Source organism: Lycium barbarum, chromosome 2 (assembly GCF_019175385.1).
Source record: "Lycium barbarum isolate Lr01 chromosome 2, ASM1917538v2, whole genome shotgun sequence".
Classification (NCBI taxonomy): domain Eukaryota; kingdom Viridiplantae; phylum Streptophyta; class Magnoliopsida; order Solanales; family Solanaceae; genus Lycium; species Lycium barbarum.
In genome coordinates this window covers 67,844,910-67,866,033 of record NC_083338.1, presented here as the reverse complement: position 1 = coordinate 67,866,033, position 21,124 = coordinate 67,844,910, and the positions used below count along the sequence as shown (strand labels likewise).

The following is a 21,124-nucleotide window of genomic DNA, read 5'->3' as shown; positions in this document are numbered from 1 at the left end:
CCTGTAGCACTTGCCACTTGAACTTAAATGACCTGGTCAATCAACACCTTTAACATATCGCAACACCGATTATTGGGGCACACATATGGGTTAACATAACTACACATAAGATATCATATATCTTTACTAACACCTTACTTACCAAGTATCCCTAATACTATTCAAACTCGTCCTAATTCTGTATCTTAATACGTCTTCTCTCTCTTTGTCAAGCCGGTCCGCCTCATCTCTCGCAATCATTTAGAATTTCCAACCGTGAGATTCACACATTTCGAATTTCCCTCAAGCTATTCTAGTTTCTCATCCTTCTCTTATGTCTGGATCTGTAGGACTTCTTAGCACACTTCCCAGGGGGTCACCCATCCTAGTACTACTCTCACCCAAGCACGCTTAACTTCGGAGTTCTGATGGGATCTGGTGCGTTAGCGCTGGTACGATCGCATCCGTCTTGCCTCGTGGACTTTGTCACATGACCAAAAACAAGTTGAAGTTCTAACGAATCCCAATAAAAATTCATGTAATGCATCTCCCTTAGGATTGGCAAAGTCCCTTACTCTCCTGACTGAGCAAATGTTGGTTTAGCCTTCGAAACTCCCAATAATAACCATCAATCAACACATACGACTGTATTCCATTCCAAATTTTAAGATTCCTAGTGGCGGCCAAAAACATCTTAGTCGCAGTTACTTATAAGTACTTTGGTTATCGGTTCCTTTAGTACTCCCATTTGTCAACTATTAATGATATCCTGCAATAATTGTACACACACAAGAAATTTCAATAAAAGACTCATATACCTGTATCCGGCCTGTCCTGCTCTCGGTCTGGAGGGCTGTAAAGTGAAGTATCCTCTTCATCGTCCTCCCGCCATTTACTGGTCTGGCCCTCTTCATCTTCCCCATCCGAATCCGAGGGGTACGAAAATCCTGGAAACTCCTTATTTACCAAAGGCCAAGATAATGGGCTAGAATAATCGATAACACTCACAGGCGTAGCTGCCCTAACATAATGCTCCATCATAGGAGAAACTGGAGGGGTCAACTCTGGTACAGCCTCAGGAGCTCCTCCACCAGCGTCTCATACGAACCCTCAGACGGGTCCGTCTCGTAACTAGCTTCAGACGGGTCCTCCTCCATGGAAGTTAGGAACTCTGGGGGATCGCTTCAGGGTCCTCGGAAGGGTCTGTTTCAATAGAATAGCTAGGACTCCTCCCACTCGGTCCTGGGTCCTGGAGTCCCGAATCCATCCTGGGGGCCTTCATGGCACCCCCACTGTCTGAAGCCGTTCTCTTCATCTCTGCCAAGCTGCGCTTACCTATAGGGAAAGAGGGTCAGAAATGATCTCTCCTATACTCGAGCTCTATCGCACGATCTAGGATTTAAGGAAAGGTCAATGATTCCTAAATGCCCCACAGCTTCCTGTTTATAAGTGTGGTCGGCTTCACACCCATAAATAGGACTCTACCGGACACGGTCTGTAGACAACACTAGGACGAACTGCTTTGATACAACTTTTGTCATGACCCAAACCGATGAGCCGTGACCAGTGCCCGACCACTACTGACGAAGCACCCCTTTGGACTCGCATTTGCTTCTTACTGAGTAACTTGGTGGCCCATAAACAATCTATAACTGAGCTGTGCTGTCTCCTGAACAATCAATACAAGAAACACCGTCTCGAGGACTCACAACCAACGCATACATATAAACATAAATACTAAGATTAGTAGTGCAAGACGATTAGGCCGCTACATATACTGCACAACAAAACAAGCGCCGACAAGTCTGCATAACATCATGGCTACATATCACTGTCTACAGACCTCTATGGAATACAAACTGTAGAAAAGACAAGACAAGGCCCCTGTCATACCCATATATCCGTATATCAAGATAGCATACCAAAAGGGCTGCAGCTCCGGACCAATGGAGCGCACTAATGGCTGCTGAGGGGAGATCCTACCGATCTGGATCGTCTGGCTGGCTACCTAATCCTACTGGCATGAACCCAGCATCCACACGAAAAGACTTCAGTACGAACAATGTACTGAATATGTAAGGTATGAATAATAACATAATAAGAGACATAAAACATAATATAGGATAAAGAGATAACCTGTGCATCTGATTTCCTCATACGGCGGATACCATGTATGCTCAACCTTTTAAAGAAAACATTTTTCTTTCATATGAACATAATAGTGCTGCGGAACGTGCAGCCCGATCCATAAAATATTCTATATTGCTGCGGAACGTGCAGCCCGATCCATATATCATATCATCAATATATACATATATATTTCCGTGGAACGAACGACCAGATCCATACCCATATATCCCGCGTCTGGGATGATGTCATAATATATCAACTGATCAGGTGGCTATGCATATGTAACACCTTGCCCTTTTCCCCAAATCCCAGATATATACATATATAGTATAAGTAGCATGCATGAGAGCCCAAATAAAGGTTGTTACTTATCGGAGTGACGTAAGGTCGGTAAACTCCAATTTATATTATGGAATAATCATCATCACTATATCTCACCTCGAAGGAACAATTCATAAGGTGAGATCAACAACAATAAGCAATTCAAGGAAATCATGGAATAAACCTAATAGGTTCATCATAGCATTTAAAATCATAAGCTTTGAAACTTCTAGAAGTGGGATCATCATCATCATCGTCATCGTTATCATCTTGAAAACATAATCATCTTTAGTGTCATAAGAAACTTTAAGAATCGTGAATCTTTAGCTTTTGGAAACATGGGCATCACGAAAGACATATATAGATTCATAGGAAAGAAGTCATCATTTTCAGCACGGGCATCATAGAAAACATCTTATCTTTAATATCGTAAAATCCTTGAAAATTATGAACTTCTAGCTTTTTGGGAACAAGGATGTTATGGAAGACATGTATGGAATCGTAACGTAGGAATCATGCTTTTAGAAAGAAAGGGGCTAGCCTTAACATACCTTTCGGTCTCCTTAGCGATTCAACATTTATCCTTCCAAGCTCGTAAATCTATATATAAACCATTCGTACTATGGTTAGGCTCAATGTCATATACTCATCCTAAGTCTTGGATTTAATTTCATTTAAGGTCTGCCAAAATTCGGGCAGCATCTCCCCTGTTTACATGCCTAGCCCGGAATCATAATTCAACAACCAACAACAACAATACCAACATCAACAACATCATTACCAACACCATTATGTTTCATAAAACATCCCACATGATGTTTTCCAAGTTTCCCAACTAACCAGCTTGTTATATGACTGTCTAGTAGTTTTACCTTCGTAAATTAACCGAAACTAATATTTATAAAGAGAGATCCATACCTTACTCCCTCTAGTATAGCAATATCTTCACTTTCCTCTAATTTGAGCCAAAACTTGTCACTATACGATTGTTATAGTCGCAACTATACGCTGTCTGGACAAGAATTAGGGGATTATACTTTATTTGCGTTAAAATTTGGTGTGTGGAAATTGGTGGAAGTTTCCAGAGGTTTAGCGGATGTTTGATAGGAGAAATGAGGGGGTAACCCCTTTTTATAATGTCTCAGGCTCGGGTTGCACCGACCTAAAAATTGCTCAGCGCGTTCGTGCCCACTAGTGGCGCGTTCGCGCTGGGTTAGCCCTTGGTCCTCTGCACGTTCGCGCTACTCCCTTTCATGTTCACGCAGACCATTTCCCTGGCTTGCTAGCCCAACTTGTAACATCCATATCTCCTTACTCCGCTACCGTATCGAAGAGCGGTTTGTTGCGTTGGAAACTGCTCCTCACGAACTTCACTTTAGGCTTTTTATTTGCTTCAAAACTTCACATATACTAAAAGATATCCTATCCTCAATTCGGGTCAAAATTGCCCCTCACACTTTTTCCAAAGTCCAACAAGCTTGGTTTTCCTTAGTTCACTTGCTCTCCAATCTTCCCATAGCTTATTATATGAACTAAACCTTCATTACCTTAGGATAAACACATGCAATCATATATATTCCCTTGAGGGAAACTCCAAGGTCCATACTTGAAACGACCAACACTTACGAATTTCAACGTACAGAACTACGGGGTGTAACATTAATCAGGTGCTTCTGTCTAATAATTTTTAGTATGCTTTGGTTTTGTTTAACGGTTGTGTGGTTTCTCTTAATGGTTAGTCAGGTCTAGTATGTTTAAGCTTATTTCTGAGTAGCTTGATTGGTAATTAAGCATGTGGCAGATTAATAGTCCTTTAGTGCAGTTTGGGTTTAGTTAACTCCTGTTTAGTTGAATATATGCAAGAATGGTTTAATACTAAAAGTCTGTAACTTGACTTAGTCTCTGTCCAATAAGTAATCGATCCATATCATTAGTCTACTGTAAAGCTTTGATATAGTTTAGTTTATGGTTAATGATGTGCTTGCCAAGATGATTATAAGCATGTTTAGTTTATGCTCAGCCATTGTTCACCACATGTTTGTTAGGACAGTCCCAAGCCATTAGTGGGGTCAAAATGCTTTCTTTATGTTTTATTTGGTCTAGCTGTCACCTGATAGAATATTAATATGATTCTGCTATACTTGCTTTAATGCAATTGTTCCTCAAGTCAGGCATATGTTGGCCATTGATCTAGAAATGCTGGTTTGTTGGTCTAATAGCTTGGGTAATATATGAATTGTCTGTGAACTTGTCTCATTTACCTTCTTAGCATATGAACAAACACTAATCCATGACTCATGACTCCTGTGCCAATTTTAGCTCATAGCATATATTAGTATACTGATAATCAATTTGAAAGTGTTCTGAGTCTGAGATTCAAGCATGACAACTAATTCCAAGCATGTTAACACTAATTTAATGTGAAAGGTTTAGATTAGACTAAGAAGAGAATGCATACCTTATCTGTTACACTTTTCAACCAAAATGATGAGCAACTCTTTTAAACAAGTGCATTGGCTGTTCAAATATGTGTTTAGATGGTTCAAGGTCTGTTCTGTTTGGAATACTTGCAATACTGATGTGCTTTTTGAATAGATTAATTGACTTGATCCATCATAGTAGTTCAATTCTTGCAAACAATCATCTTGTCTGAGTCAAACAATACCTAATTCATGTATATTCATGATCATACAAGTATAGATGAAGCTTAAGAGGTTGTCACTTGGATGTAATAACGCAAGAAGTGACTTACCGGGGCTAGGGAAAGTTTAGGAAAGGCTTTTGAGTTCATCTGCTCAGCCTAGTACTACTGATCCTGGGCTGCTGGGGTTCCTTTTTGTTAAATCACACTCCTATGGGACCCTCTAAGGTTTTAATAAGTGGAAAAGGGAATACTGTGTAAAAGTGACAAGTTGAAATGAAATACTGGGGTTTGGTTGCAAAGATAGTACTGCATGTGTGTAGTTTTGTTCCTTACTTTGTATCTTATGTTTTATTCTACCTTGTTGCTTCTTAATGTTGTGGACTTGATGGATAAAAATGTTACTTCCCCTCTATGGTAGTTTAGAATACAACATGTTCATACTTGGTTATTCTCATGATTAAAACACTTTTCCAAGTAGCCTGAACTCTCTTGTGTCTTTTCCTAAGTATAGAAGAAGAAGTTACGGAGTGTAAAGATGGGTCCACATGACCACCCTTCCCTATTGCCCTTTTTTCCTTTTTTCTATGTTTCCGGAAATGCTGAATAAAATGTATGATGGTCCAGTCTTGAAAGAAATGATCCTCAGGTTGTGCATACCCTTCTATCAAAATAAGGGTCTGTTTGGTCTTCTTGAAATGTAAGATGCCTGATCTTATTTTGTTGGATAGTATATCTGAAAATTGGACGTCAAGTATACACCATCTAATGGTAAGAGGAATATAGCCCACGGGAGTTTTTGTGTCCTTCCCTCTTTTAGATGGATGAAAATCTGAAGTGGATGTGTGTTCGGTTATTTATGCAATCAGTGTCATGACAGTCTTGGAAGAGTAATTTTGTTGAGTACATTGATGTATATTATTTGTATATGGGTGTACACATGTGTGTTAAAAGCTTTTTATTTTTTATTTTAAGATTGTGATAATCCCCTCTTTTCCCCGTAGAATGATCAGTAGCCAGTGTTACCACAAACTTGAGTTAGAGATTTTGGTACTACTTGGATGCTAAATAAGCGTGGTGATTGAAAGTGAACTTGTTTTCCTCATGATCATTTGCATTAAGGAGTTTCTACATAAAAATAGCCTTCTTGTTCTACCCAGATTATGGTATTGGAAGTGCACTAGGAGTTGTGTCTTAAAAATAAGAGTGAGGAAAAAATGAAAGGAAAACCATACATATGTGTTCTTGATATATAGGGATCAGTGTTTGGTTGGGAAAGACTAGTCTGTATGGATATCTGTCGCACAATTACTATGTCTATGAATTGTGTATCTATGCATATTTGATGTGTTTGGTTTTCATAGCTGTCAAAATATCTCCCCTTCCCCTCTTCTCTGTTGTTTTGAAACTGCCACGGAATGATATAGACTGGATATATAAGGTATGCATCTTACATTTACCTTAGTGTATATAAAGAGGTAGATCGTGTATATTGTGGGTATATCATGGTATCATTTGATATCTGGGCTTAATATAAATAAATCTGTGTTAGCCTGTTGACATTTCCCCGTTGAATATTGTTTGAGTTGTCCATTGCTTGTATCGTGTGGATCTATTTGAGTTTTGTCCTGTTGCCATTTCTTGAAAACTGATTGGGCTTCGTTCTTGTTTTACTGGGCTGAACCACTATTTGCTCTGCTTTGTCAATAAAGTATACAACTGGTATATACATATACATATATGTGTGAGATTGAATCAAAGCAATGTGTTCTTATCATGCTAGTTTATAAGTTCAGGTCCCACTCTAACCTATATTTCCCCTTTCTCCTTCTTTGCATGATACTCCGCGATACGGGTCATTTGGGCCGAAGCCACTGTGGGGCTGGAAACCCAACTTATTTCCTTCGATCGAGTCCGAATTAATTGAAGGCCCACCCTTGGATGAAAATGACAACTGGTGGGCTCGGTAGGCCCACCAGCCTTACTTTCTCTTTTCATTTCGTATGTGTACATGTGTTTGTAAATGAACATGTGTAAATATTGAAACCCTATGGTTATGAGCTTAGAAGATTAGGCAAAATGATACTTATGTTGTTTAGCATGGATAGGAACCCTCAAATCATTTTCAAAACTGGACCCAACAAAAGATAAAGGGATATTGTCCTCTAGGGTTTGAAAAAAAAGGTAACAATTTTACAAATCCTTCTTCATTCTTTTTTTTTTTTTTTTATGAAAATTGAAATAGAACAATTAGTGTACATACACATGTGTTACTTTCAAAACGGGTTAATTGTTGTAAAAATTGGAGAGGCTAGAAACAGTTTGGACCACTTTTTTAAGACGGAAAATCTACCTGTATTTTGTGGGATTAAGGCTACAAAACTGAAACTGATTTCAAAAGTCACAATGTGTTAGAAATCGGCTTTAAAATAACTTAAGGATTTGAAAACCTTTTGGGCCAAGCCCAACCATAAGTTAAATAAACATAGGAAATCCACTTAAACTTTAGTTTGAAAAAAGGGTTTATGGAGAGCATGGTTGACCTTCAAAATAGTAAAAAGGGATAAATATATTGTATTTAAAAAGAAACACTTTTTATATACTTGTATAAACCCATGACATTTTTATAGAGGGGATATACCCAAAAGTTTTTTTCAATAAAATTTATAAGGAAAAAAGACAACATTGGACCAAGTTTAAGTTGAACTAGATTTAAGAGAAATCTTAAGTGTGTTTTGATCCGGAAATGAAACGACTTTAAACCTTATATACATTATTTTTAAAGGAAAATTCTACTCTTTTATTTCCAAATAAAGGAATTTTTTGCCAAAATATTTTATTATATGCCATGATAAGTTATAGAAGAAATTAAACCATTTTAAGCAAATAATAACAATAATCACACATTGAAGCTCGAAGGTCAACCGTATTCTACGGATCCTTAATACCTTATAACCTTCCTTGGGGGATCACCAGAACCCTTACCTCAAACTCTGGTTTAAAAAGGATTTTTCTTTGTTTGAATAAACCCTTTTAATTCGGCTTTCCTAATTTCCCTTAATAAATTAGGTGGCGACTCTAAAAATACAAAAATCCAATAGAGTCTACAACATCGAAGTAGCTTTTATGCCTCGCGTAAAAGTGAACCGTAACAATTATATACTCGTTATCATGATCATATGATATAGTACTAGTTCATTGCCTCTTTTGGCACACACAAAATATTATTTCCAACCATTGTCGTCACACTTTTAAGTCTGAAATCATTTTGGGTCTTCATCTTTTTATAAACCGGGCTCTTTATTTGCGTACTCGGATATGACCAAAATTATTCGAGGCTCGGGTCTACTTACATATGTCTAGCTGTTCAAACCCTAGGCTGAAAGCCTGAGTATTACACTGATGAAACTTATACTCTTCGATTCGTTTAACCTTTAACCTTCATGACACTTATTATTTGTTAAACATAGCATAAATACTTATAGCCTAAAAAATAATCTTGTCCTTCGAGCTTATGTCGACTAACTTACAATGCAACCTAACGTACGAAAACATGGGATGTAACAATTATGGTCATTTTCGGAGATAATCAAGTCATCCACATAGAATAAGACGTTGAGCTACATACTTTCCTGCTGCATAGTAAACAGAGAGTAATCCAAGTATGACTGTTTGAACCAAAAACATTCAGCAAAGCGCTTGACAATTTCGCAAACCAGCACTTTGAAGGTTGCCTCAATCCATACAAAGACTTTCGAAGTCGACACACTTTTTCCAGACTAGGAACACGGAAGCCCGATGACAATTTCATATATACTTCCTCTGTAAGGTCACTGTGTAATGTAAGAAAGCATTATGAACATCCATCTGATGCGACTCCCAATTTCACAAATTCGCAATTGCCAAGGAGGTCCGAACCTTTACTACCTTAGAACCCAGAGTAAATGTTTCATTGTAGTCAATTCCTTCTTCCTGTTTATTTTCGAAGATGACCAAACGAGCTTTATATCGATCGATGGTTTCATCAGAGTTGTACTTTATCTTGTACACCCATCTATATCCAAGGGCTCTCTTATCCGATGGAAAAGTTTCTAGAGTCCTTGTTCCATTAATCTCCAATGCTTAGATCTTTGGCTGCATGGTTTTCCGCTAATGTTCCTTTTTCATTGCATCCGAGAAGGTTTTTGGCTTGTTTTCGGTGGTAACTGTTGCAAGAAAACTTTGGTGTTTTGAAGAAAAATTATCACATCATATAAAGTGAGATATAGGATAAAACGCACATGAGGGTTGATGAGGATCAAGTGGACAAGTTGATAGACTTTGTTTCTAGAATGTTTCAATGACATAGTCACGCAGCCGAATCGATTCATGCTTCTGACGTTTACCCCGACCTATTTGCTCCTTCGGGTGCATTTTGGCAGTTCGGACCCCTTCTATATGAATTTCTCCATATTGTGTCTGTTTAGATCAGCATCTGTCCGGTCGAAATCTGGCTAGTTTGTAGGTCCGGTAACCGATGTTCTGACTTCGTTTATTCGGGTTTCAACCGTACCTACGTTATCTGTCTGGTCTTCTTCTACGCGGTGTTAGTTTCTTTCTTCCTCTGTTTCGTCTATGTTCAGAAGGCCTTTTTCCGTAGAATCTCCTTTGTCCGAGATCACTTTTAGGTTTTCTACTAAGTTACTTGATCCTACAGCAAACAAAAACTTAGTCTCGTAAAGTCCACGTCTCTTGAGACCAAATATTTGTTGTTATCCAAGTCAAACAATGTCCAACCCTTATTTTCGCAGGGGTATCCCAAGAAAAAATGCCTATGACTCTGGCTTTCAAACTTTTCCTTTGTACTTCCCTTTGTGTGTGCGTCGCACAAAGACCCTATAACCCTTAGGTGATCATGTCGAGGTGCCTCCCCGTATAAATTTCATAGGGGATTATCCCATTCAAAACCGAAGACGACGTTCTGTTGATCGAATATCCCACAGTCAAAATACATTCTCCCCAAAATTTGATCGGAAGGTGACCTTGAAATCGCAGTGCTCGTGCTACGTTGAGACTGTGATGGTGTTTACGACTCTTCCATTTTGTTGAGGTGTTCCTGTGCAATACGTTTGGAAAAGAATTCCATGTTAAAAGAAGTAATTCTTCATACAAGTGAAATTAGTTATGTTATCACTTCTAACTATCTTCACCCATTTACCAAATTACCTATCCACCAAAGCGAAGAAATTCTTCAAGGTTTGGGACGCCTCTTTCTAATCGGCTAAAAGAAAAATTCACACGGCCCGCGAATGATCATCTACAATAGTAAAAAAATATGAAGCACCACAGGAGAAAGGAGTTTTATACGGTCCCCATAAATTACAATGAATCATATCAAAAATATCCGAAGCTATATTATCACTTTAAGGAAAAACACTCCTTGTTTGTCTTTCCCTTAGGCATATATTGCATTCTTTATCTGATCTAATACTACTCTCTTTTAGGCCTAATGCCGTAATCGACTTCGTTACTTTTGTTGAAGGATGACCCAACCGTTTGTGCCAAAGATAAAACCAGTCAACTGCCTCAGCCTTCATAGCTCGTATCCGTAACACATTCCGGAAATAGTAAAGTCCACCTAGACGTTCACCCATTCCAATCAGCTTCCTCATGGTGGGATCCTGTATAACTGTCACGACCCGGCTAGGGCCACGACGAGCACTCGGTGCTACCCCACCCGAGCACCCCCTTATCGTACATAACATAACATCTAGGTGAGCCATAAGTCAATTCGTGCTTTTCTTATCATTAATCATATTGATCCCCTTAGACGACCATCATCATTTAACATATCATAGGTATCTGTGCCACATCATAAGTACAAGGCCGACGTGGCTACCAAGAGATATACAAAACATGGGCCGACATGGCCGAACATCTCTACCCACATACACATGACTACGAGCCTCTAAGAGTATGACATATCGTATGAGCGGGACAGGACCCCGCTATGCCTATAATTATATACACAAAAGAATAAGTACCCAAAAGCTACGGCTCCGAAAGAAATGGAGCTCTGCTATGCACTCTCTGAATAAGCAGCTATGGATCAAGTCTGTCTCCCTGTCCACCTGCGGGCATGACGCAGCGTCCACAAACAAAAGGACGTCAGTACGAAGAATGTACTGAGTATGTAAAGCATGATCAACATCAATATAGAAGCATAATAGATATCATATGAAAATAGCATAGGAGGGGAGACAGTAATATCATCATCATCATGTCGCTTACTTGCATACATCGTCGTTCGTATCCCATAATAATAATCGTACCATACTTGTGCTCATATTCGTATACATGTCCTTATTCGTATCCTTATACATAGTCTTATCACATTCATATTCATTTTATATACATAATCATTTCATATACATAGCATTTACATAGCATACCCGACCTTATAGGATCGATGTTTTGTATATATATATACTTGGCCAACCAAGGCTCAAGATTATGCATACCTGGCCCTACCAAGGCATCAGGGTTATCCGTACCATCTGCAGAGGTGTGCGCGCATTTCGTAATCGTATACATACTTTATACATAGTCATATACATATAGTCTTTCCCGGCATCATAAGCTCGGGGTCTTATCATAGCCCTTCATAGGCATACATATACATATCTCATAGCTCGTAAGCATCTCTAATCTCATTTTACTCTCATCATCATTACTATCCTCATCATTATCGTTACATCTACATTTTGGACTTACTCGTCATGCCAGGAACATAGTATAATCATAGTACATATCAAGGGTCGTGAGCTTATGAGCTCGGAATGCCAACCATGTGAAGACAAGATACTCATATAGAGGAATTAGGAATTTGGCCAAGAACCATGCCTTATGAAAGAAGGGTTAGCCTTACATACCTTTTCGTCGAACTATTCTACACTTGCACGTTCCCTTCCAATGCTAGTGTTTATACCTTCATCAATATCATAACAATGGCCATTAGTCATTCACATTATCCACATTATCTAGATTCCTCAATTTGCCTCTAATTCACCCACATTCATGGTCATAATACCCAACTTCGTCCATTCATCTAAAGTGTTTAGTTCATGATCTTAATACCATTTATAACACATTCATATCACAACACAACAACATTCACAACTCAATTCAAACTATTTCTCAAAATGTCACTATTAATCATTCATGACCTAGTTGACCACATTTTCTACAATCCATGTATTTTAATTCTCCAATACCTTAAACATCTTGTAAAAACCATGAATCTTACCTTAGAAGTTGTAGGAACAAGCTTTGGTTGATAATACTCTTCTTTGAGCAAAACCCTAGTTTTTCTCCATTTGGATTTCTTGACTTGAATGATCCTTGATGATTCCCTTATCCTTGATTCACTTGTCTTAATGTTATTGATGGCTTACAATCCTTGAAAACTCATATAATAAATGTAGAGAGAAGTTCTAGAGAGAAGTGGTGTAATGTTGTAATGAAATAAAATAAGTCTTGATCCTCATATTTAATGAATTGGAAAATCTGTGCTGGGTGAACAGTGGTAGTCCATGGAGGTTTACGGTCCGTATTCCACTTTACGGACCATCCCTCGTGGTCGTTTTTAAGCTTAAGCAGGACCAGAGACTTTGGCCTGCATGCATGGTGATTTACGACCATGGTTTACGGGCCGTAAATCACTTTACGGTCCGTCCACCAGGTCGTATTATACCTCTTCCTCAGCTGGCAGAAAGTTGAAGTTGGACATGCCAGTTTACGACTTCAAGTTTACGGACCGTATTGCACTTTACGGTCCATATTTTGCACTATACGACCACTGGGCAGAAAGCTGAAGCTTTTGCATGGCAGTTTACGACTGCCAGTTTACGGACCGTGTTGCACTTTACGGTCCGTATTTTGCAATATACGACCACTGGGCAGTTTTTCCAACTTTCAATTTTTCTCATTTCTCGACTTTTCATTCTAATCATCCACATCCCTTTTCATACATTTCCCATGAAACATTATACACTCGCACTCCTCGCACACATCATTAGTTCATTTACTTGCGTACCAACGGGAAATTTTCCGAGGTGTAACAATAACACACATAATTTTGTTAAATTTTACATCGCAATCTAAATGATCAATAAGGGGTGACACAAAAATTAAATTGCATGTTAAATCCAGAAATTAAAGAATAACCTTCAACCCGGGTTGTTCCTTCTCTCAAGGCCACCGAGCTACTTCCATCCAAAAGTCTAACTAGACACTTAGGAATGTCTCGTTGATTGCTTAGTTCCTCCGGATTACCTGTCATATGGTTTGTAGCACCAGAGTCAATAATCCAAGATGATTTTTGGAGACCGATCCAGTCTCCTCCTTAATTCCTTCTTTGGCAACCACGACGTTAGCCCGATGGTCTTCTCTTCCACAATCGGATCCCGATCCATCCCTCTGTTGTTGTTGTTGTCCACGCCCTCTACCTTCTATTTTTCTTTATCCTTTTTTATTTCAAGGAAACCAATCCGGATAACCAATGAGTCAAAAGCATCTGTCCACAACATATCCGGATCTCTTACAATGTGTGCAGAACCCACCATCATTTTCCCCTTAACTTTGGTCCCTATAAGGGTTTCTCCCTTGCACGGCAAAAGCCATGGCTTCACTCCGATCCTTCATTTTCAGTGTGATTCCTCTCACACGTTCATTTTGTACCAGCTCCGAATAGACCTTGTTCGATGATGGAAATGGTTCTTGGGCCAGTATGTTCGACCTCATCCAATCCCATGAGGAAACTATGCATTTTTTCTTCTTCTCTTTTGGCATCTAGGACCATTCCTAGATTGCACGTGCACTTTCTGCATGTACAAGTCGGAATCTGTTCGTAATTTGTCAATTCTTCCCACAACTTAGTGAGTTTTCCATAGTAATCCACTATAGTCCTTACCTTCTGCTTGCACTCTGCAAGTTCTGCCTTTAGTTGTTGTATCTGAGGGTCGTTAATAACGGCAAACCCTTCTCAGATGCCTGTCCACAATTCTTCCGCTTCCTCTTTATGTGAAATCATTGAGCGAATTGTTGGTTCTATGGTGTTTCAAATCCACGGTACCAACAATGAGTTTATAGTCCACCAATCTTCCAAGTTCGGAGACTCTTCATCAGGCTTCTTGATCGTACCATCGACGAAGCCGAACTTCTTTGTCACTCTGAGTGATGTTCTCATGGATCTTAGCCCATTCTTCATAATTCTCACCCTTCAATGGACTTGGGTCACCACAATTCCTTGATTATCATTCGACGTAATTTTATAGGGAGAGATTGTTTTTCTTTGGGTTTTATTATCTTAACCAACGATTCCTTTGCTTTTATCGCTAGTTTCTTCCTTTTCGTCACCTGCCATTGCTTTAGGGTTTTTGTGTTTTTTTTCTAACGTGGCTCTAATACCATGTTAAAATCAAGACAAGAACGAGAATTTATGAGAGACAAGAATAATAGGAGAATTCTTTCCGCTTTGTATTCATCATAATGACCTCCTTATATACAAGTAAGATCCTCCTTAACCTAGTTTAATAAGGTAATCCTATTATAATAGGACTACAAATCTTATATTTACCATAACTACAATACTAAACTATGACAATTAGACTAGAACAGGGTCTTCGTATATCCGATCTCAATAGAAGTCATATATTTGGAAGAACAAATTAGCTTATAAAGGGTATTAAAACCGATCAATATTTTAAGGCTATTTTGATCAACTAACATTTATATTCATGTTTTTATAATATATGGATAGATATAGATAGAATATTTTTTATATTATAGAAATGACAGTAGGAGGATGAACACATGCTTCATTTTTTTGTACTATGTGCTACATTTAGAGTACCAATAAATTTCTAATTACTTTTCATACCCTTATCTTTTAATTAAATTCCCTTGATTTCCTCTCTTTAAAAGCTATCTATTCATAGCTGATTCTCTTATTCAATATATTCTAGAATCATCTCACCTTCACCTTTTCTCATCTTCAATTCCATCGCCGTAGCTATAGAATTTTATTTTCGATTTTACCGGTATTGGATTCTTATTAACAACTACTTATATTGGAAGATAATAGAGAAGAATGTCGAGAACGACATCCCAAAATTGAGGGTTCCAGGTATATTTTTCCTCAATTATGCCGTAAGAACATGGCTACTTTGATAATTAACAATTAATTTACTGATAAATCCATGATCTTCTTTTCCTTCTTGTTTGGGTTCTTGTATTACATCTGAAAACAAGCGTACTTTGAACATTTTGATCCTTCCCCTGCATTCTCTATTCCAGGTTAACTTCATGTCTCTACTCTGCTAAGCCAGAATTGGGAATTTTTGATGTATCAGTTCGGGTAAGTTCTTTTTTCATCTCGTTTGTTGGATATATTTTTCTTTTTTTTTTCTTTATTGTTGGATTATCTACATCCATGTTATCCGCTTGTAAGATTAGTGATGCCCATGAAGAGCTCGATAAAATCTTCATTACCAAAATCTTACCTATTTCTAAATCTACATTATTTTGATGTGGTGAGTACATTTGAAATAGGGAAAGTCCAGATTAATAAAATGCATAGCTTTTTTGTGTTGTCTTTGTTGTTATATCCCGCAATTTTGCATATTTGAAAGAAAAAAAAGGGGGAGGGGGGGTTGAAATAATTGTGAGAAGCTAAAGACAAGGCCATATTTTGATTTTGTTCAATATATAAGTTGTTCACGGAAAATATTGATGTGGAAATATGGAAGGAGGCCAAGGGAAAAATTGGAATTTCGAAAATGAGTTTCGGAAATCACAAAACGAGATTTTTAATGAATTGGGCTCAACACAATAAGAGAAAATTTAGGCCCAAGTCTATGGGGTGGCCGGCCATATGGCCTTGGCCCAAGCCCAATTTATTTGTCATGTGATTAATAATATAAGGGGGGCTAAGTCTTCACTTTCATTCAAGAAGATTCAAGAAAAATCAAGAAGAGAGGAGAAAAGAGGGGCACGACTAAAAGAGAAAAAAAAAAAAAGAAGAAAAATTTCTTGAGCCTAAATTATTGGTCCAAAAATTAATCTCCCTTTGAATTTCTACTAATCTTAAGGTGCTCTTCAACTTGGTATAATTATTTTGGCAAGGGAACAACGTTAGTGGCAAGTGGAAATCTTGGGAAAAAGGTAAGAATTTCATGTTCTTATCATGTTATGGAATGTTATATATGTTATAGTATGTAGGAATGAATGAAAAGTATGAAAATTTTGTATGTTGTGGATGTATGAGTGTTGGCCGTGAACATTAAGTGGGAGAGGATCATACATTAAATTATTTAGTATGTTAATCATGTTGTTGTAGCCTTGTGATGAAAATGGAAGGCTAATGGTTTTAGTTGGCATGAGAAAATTGTTACTAAGTTGTTGTCGGAAAGTGTGTGATTTTATTATAGTCTATGTAACTATGAGAATGAAGTTGAAAGATGCAAATTATGATGATTGTTGATGAAATTGGAAGATGAAAATGTGTTGTGAATGATTATGTGGAAGATTGGAAGTTTTAGGTGAATTATGGTTTTGATGGAATTATGGCATATTTTGTGGAATAATATGGAGCGCTCTCGAATTATATGTGAATGGTCCCGAATCGTATTTATATGGTCTTAAGTAAATTAATGAACATGGAAATGTTGATACTAGTTTAAAATTGTGAAGTTGGAATGGAAGTTGTTGAACTATGTAGAAAAGAAGACTATTTATGTCATAACGTGTTTTGTGATGATTGTTGATATTGTTGGTATTGTTGGGTTGTTATTATTGATATATTATGGCCGAGTTAACTCTCGGGGATGTCGAGTTTATAGGGGAAATGCTGCCGAAATTTCGGTAGACAAATATGTACTTAAGTTTGGATTCTTAAAAGCTTGAAATTCATATTTGGTGATTGTGACCAAGTGTAGATTTTGGAGCAAACGGGATTTGAGTTTGGGCAAGCGTAAGAAGGGCGAAAGGTATGTAAAGCTCACTCTTTCCTTCTTTTGGCATGTCCTATGTATACTAGGTCAAGACTTGAGCCTAGGGAACAATTCTGTCCATTGAAACCCGAGTTTTATTTTGAATACTATTCGTTCAATGTAATTGAACTATAATTCTTATGTTTTGTTGAAAAAGTGTCTAAACATCCATAATTTCCACAAGCGTATTCGGATTGCTTTGAAACTTTCTTGGATGACTCCATAGAGTCCAATGTTTGTAATTTATATCCGCCACCTCGACTTGACCCGAGGTGGGCCCACAAGTTCCGAAACTTCCTTCGTTTGTCTCACTTGAGCTATTCTTGTATGATATAAAAGTAAGTATTCTGATATTCTGGATAAGCTACTTACCTTCTGTATTTTTCCTGATATACGATTCTTGTGTGATGCATGATTCTGGCATGTGTGACTTATGTTTGGAAAGTAATAAAGTTGGCACTTCTATTATTGTGCGCACTGTGTGGTATTGACCGTTGGACCCCTGACCGCGGTGTGTGCGACATTGACCGCTGGACCCCTGACCGCGGTATGCCGCACTATGTGATGTTGACCGCTGGACCCCTGACCGCGGTATCTGCGACATTGACCGCTGGACCTCTGACCGCGGTATGTCGGGTTTGGGATGCTAACCGCTGGACACTTGGTCGCGGTATGTGTGATAGTGACCGCGGGACTCTTGGCCGCGGTAATTGTGTGTTGATTTTCTGTGTGTATGAGACGGAAATGTTCCTCAGAGGAAAGCAAAGTATTTTGGAATTTTGATTGCTGTATTTGTCTTCCGGAACCTTTTATGTATGATTTGTACGTCAGATGCAACACTTTGGTATTTTGGCTATTGTCCTCACCTTCTGTACATTTTACTTCAGTTATGTCTTCGTTTACTGTACTTCATGCTTTGCATACTCAGTACATCTTTCGTACTGACACCCTTTCTTCGGGGGCTGCCTTTCATGCCCGCAGGTACAGATTCACGTTTTGGTGACCCACCGGCGTAGGATTTCCCTTTTGCTGTTCGGAGTGCTCCCTTTGTCCCGGAGCCGACGTTTTGGGTACATACTCTTCTGATGTATATGTTTATGTTTATTCAGGGTACGGCGGGGCCCTGTCCCGCCATCTGATTCTGTTGTTCCGTACTAGAGGTCTGTAGACATAGACGTGGATAATGTACAGTTTTGTTTGGGCGCGTTGTGTGAATTGCGTTTGGGCGGCCCATCCGCCGTGGCAGCCCTATCGGCCGCATGTATGTATGCTTTGGTACGTTATGTATAGTATGATAGCCTTGCCGGCTTCTATGCAGTATATATGGTTGTAGGCACCAGTGTGGAGCCATGTCTGATATTCATTTTTATACGAGTCGTCTGTATGCTGAATTTGGTAAATGAACGCGTAGGGGAGCCCAGTTCGGGCACTAGTCACGGCCTACGGGGATGGGTCGTGACATTTGTATACGGTAAAAATCGGATATGCATTAAACCGGTAAGACCGGAGATCGAGGGAAGAAAGGGACAAGCACGTGGACCGAAGGAGTGCTTGAACCGAAGAAAGGGAAGAATATCATTTGGTCCGGTTTCTCCATAGCCGAGTTGATCGTGGTCGTTGGTCCGTTTGATCATGGCTGTTGGTCCGGTTGATCCGTTACACAATTGCCACGCGTCAATACCGTTCTGTCACATTGTACTGCCAATCGTACGAGTGTCAGACCGTAAGACCAACCTTATCCATTTTAGGGTTTTTCTTTATTATTTAGGGCCTTATGTTGTATGAAGCCCATAAGGCAAAACTATAAATGGGGGTCATTACCCTACTTTTAGATGTTGGCTTCTTGAGTTCTAGAACATTTGTAATAGCAAGAATATGTAAACCTCTCCCACTTATTATCTGATACTGGTCCGGATTCACTGTGTTGTTCTTAAATTTGTTCAAAAAAGCAATACCATATATTATTTAATACACGCATAATTACAAGCCATCAATCACTATACAGATTACTCATAGCTCATCTTAAACCATTTTCTCTCAATCAAAATAGATTAAAGTTCAACCACATATCTTATACCTCACTCATAAATTTAATTGATTATCCAAATTCGGGGTAAACAGTTTGGCGCCCACCGTGGGGCCCGAATAATAGTGTCCTTTGATCTAGATCTCTATCTTACCTGTCAGAATAAAAAATATCTTTTGTTCATCTCTGTGAAAACGTACCAAATGGCTAACAGTGGATAATCTAGTTACGTCAATAATAACGAGATTGTGGCCGAAAATGAAGACAGCGGGCCATGAGGATTACCAAACCCCGATGACCCGAACCCCGTTAATTCAAGGGAGGGCCTCTATCACACCCTAACCTTACTAGGGTGTGATGGGCACCCGACCCTTACTTAGGGCCGAGCGAACCCTCTGACCCTTAGTATACACATCATCTTTTCGAACTTTTAAATCAAATAAGGATGAAATACATAGTAAAGCTTTCAGAAATATTCTTTCTCGTTGTTTTTAAATCAAACAAAATCTGTAATCATGTAGAACTTATATCATAACACAAAAGGACAAATCGGCTGATGGAGCCGCTTACAGAATTGACAACCAATACCCACGACTCTGTCTGCAAAGTCTCTAACTTCGGACAAAACTTCATAGCACACATACTCTGACTCGGCAACACTCCAGGAGCAAATGGAGTTGCCAATCCAGCTGAAGCATCTTCTAGCAATGTCCTTTACTCATCTGGGTGTACCTGCGTGGCATGAAACGCAGCCCCCGAAGAAAGGGGGTCAGTACGGAAAATGTACTGAGCATGTAAGACATGAAACACAGAAAACAGAACCATAATCGGAACAACGGTACAAGGGTGAATACATTATCCAAATTACCAAAATGCTTATTTTCTAGTCACAAATAGTGTATGCAGATGTCAGGTGTCAGAAAAGTACAGATCCAGAATGTCAGAATGTTTGTTTTCCAGACACAGATCATGTAGGCCGATATCATATGTCAGAAGAAGTACCGAAGGTACAAAATGCCAAAATGCTTACTTTCCAAACACAAATTATGCATGTCAGAATCATATATCGTATGTATGCATATAACAGATCCCGGCCCTCTCGTGGGGGACGCGGAGAACAGAGTCATGTAACAGATCCCGACCCTCTAGTAAGGGACGCGGTGAATGGAGTCATCATGTATGCGGACATCATATATCATATACACATATAACAGATCTCGACCCTTTAATGAGGGACGCGGTGGGCAGAGTCATATATCATGTATGGTTATAACAGAACCCGACCCTTTAATGAGGGACGCGGTGAATCGGAATCATGCATGTCAAATCATATATCATATATGCATAACATGTCCCGGCCCTCTAGTGAGGGACTCAGTGGATCATATATCATGTATACATATAACGTGTCCCGACCCTCTAGTGCGGGTCTCGGTGAATAGAGTTATCATATGCCATCCTGGCCGCTATCCCCGTATCATCACATCATCATATACATATTCATATAGCGTGTCCCGACCCACCTATGAGGGACTCGGTGAACAATGCAATGGAGTGCGCACGAGAACATGTCCTGGCCCGGGACTCAGTGAAAGATACAGAGGAATGCGCACGATAACGTGTCCTGGCCCGGGACTCAGTGAAAGATACATTGAGGCGTGCACGAGCAGAGTAGTGAGAAACCATATGCATACAAATCAAGACTCGATGGATATGTACACTTAATGACATCGGATGGTTCAGAAACAAGTTTCGGGTCAATCCGACTTAGTATGCGAAATATTAATCCAATTCTAACATATTCTAACCTACACAACCATCCATAGCATATAAAAGAAGATTAAATCTTACCTTTTTCCACTTGTCTTCTTACTTGGCTTGGGTTATGAACTTGCAAGAATAAATGTTTTTCTTGCTCCAACAACCATTCCATGTTAAAGAGGACCTTCCAATTGCTTGGAATACTAGGAGAAATAATTTTTTCTTGATCAATTTCCA

The 21,124-nt window shown here is 39.0% G+C and overlaps 1 pseudogene; it reads right to left on the bottom strand.

Annotated features, from left to right (window-relative positions):
* Window positions 1-327: 327 nt before the first annotated feature.
* LOC132629675 (5S ribosomal RNA) lies at window positions 328-445 on the bottom strand (annotated as a pseudogene).
* Between the last annotated feature and the right edge of the window lie 20,679 nt (window positions 446-21,124).